We start from the raw sequence: 1,781 nt of genomic DNA on the forward strand, positions 1-1,781 counted from the left end.
TGCCATGCTGCGGACGCAAGCTTCAGACGAAGAAGTGAATGATGTGTGCTCCCGGTGCCTATTTATACTATAGTCGCACCGGTAGTGACGTCATGGCTGTCGCCGGCCAACGAGTTGGTGTTTTTTCAATGTATGCTTCAGACACGGGTCACGACGAGGCGTTCCCCATAGCGACCCCTAGAGGACGCAGTGTCTCGTTCCATACTCAGGGAACCATGGTTACATTAGTAACCTGAGACGTATTTTGTTGTGTTTTTTTGTTTTTGTTATGGAGTTGTTGCAGAAGTTTCAACCAAAATATTCCAAAATCATTTCAACTGCAGAATCGTGTGTGTGTCTGTGTCTGTGTGTGTGTGTGTGTGTGTGTTTGTGTGTGTGTGTTAGATCTCTGCAATTTAGCCTGAGCCTGACGAGCCCCGACTTATTTACGCCCCTAGGGCTGGGCTTCGGGCCAATTTTCATGTCATAGCTCAGAGGCGGGCAAGGCATCGGGCCTGTTTTAGGCTTCTCCTCATTTTATTTTAGACATCCATCAATTATGGTGATGAAAAAGATTTGCCATGCCGGTGGAAACAACACGAGACCATGCTACCGCGACTGTCAAGACCGGCTCAGACGGTGCTTAGTGTCCCGGCCAGCAGCAGCATTGGCAAGCCTTCAGCGCAGCTGGAAGAGTTATAGAAAAGAAACAGAAAAAAAGAGGACTGGCTTTAAACTAGGGCTGCCTCTTACCAGAGATTAATTACCTAAATTCTAAACCATAATGAGCTTTTAATATTTAGGCTAGCCTATTCCATGTTCAATTGCACGCAATAGGCTAAAGCTGGCCGCAAAGCCCCGGCAAAAGTAATTATATGAATGTGTCTGGAGGAAATAGTAAGGATGATATTTGAATTATTTATTAATAAACTAGTGTTTTCTGAGTCAGTGTTGCAAAGATGAAGTTGAGGATCCTGACTCTCCATCTCCTCATTGACGCGCCTTTAGAGAGAAATGCATCTTTACAGATTACATAGCCTAATTAAAGAGTTTTTTTTTTTTTTTTTTGAATTCTTTCATTTTAATAGTAGTAGTAATTTAAAGCTTTCTATAGGTATCGTGTCTGTGAGGCAAGTATTCGCTGAGTTTTGGTACATTTTTGTGAAGCTCCTGTTCAAGCCCGAGATGGCAGAAAAGTGCATCCTGTGTGTTTTCTTTATTTTACAAAAGCACAACGTTTTGTAGATATTGTGAGTGCACACAAATAAAAGTAGACCCTTGACAGTTCCGAATGATGTATTACTCTTATCTTTATGTGATCGAGACCCAGAGGTGTAAAGTATTGGAGTAAATGTAATTAGTTACTGTACCTGAGTATCTTTTCGGGTACTTTGTAGTTGTACTGAGTATCAAAGATATTAGCAACTTTTACTCTTTACTTCACTACATTTTTGAATGAGTATCTGTACTCTTTACTCCACTACATTTGAAATGAGTGTTGCAGTTACACATTACATTTTGCATGGACCTAGCTTTTTCTGCAGCAGTTTATTTCTGCTACAAAAGACGTGATATTGCCTATTACAGGTCACTGAAAGTACTGCATCTTCTGCGTTTTGCCCTTACTCACCCAAACTTGTCAACAAGGCTACTTTATGTGAATGCGAGTTCCTTAGCCAGTATTTGTGAATCACAGCTGTTTTATATATGAGATGAGGACATGACTGCAGCCGGCAATGAGGCCCAAACCAGCACAGCCAGTGTAAGAAGGCTTCGGCTTTTTAATTTTACTTAACATTATT

Source organism: Sinocyclocheilus anshuiensis, unplaced genomic scaffold (assembly GCF_001515605.1).
Source record: "Sinocyclocheilus anshuiensis isolate Anshui unplaced genomic scaffold, SAMN03320099.WGS_v1.1 scaffold2403, whole genome shotgun sequence".
In the NCBI taxonomy this organism is placed as follows: Eukaryota; Metazoa; Chordata; class Actinopteri; order Cypriniformes; family Cyprinidae; genus Sinocyclocheilus; species Sinocyclocheilus anshuiensis.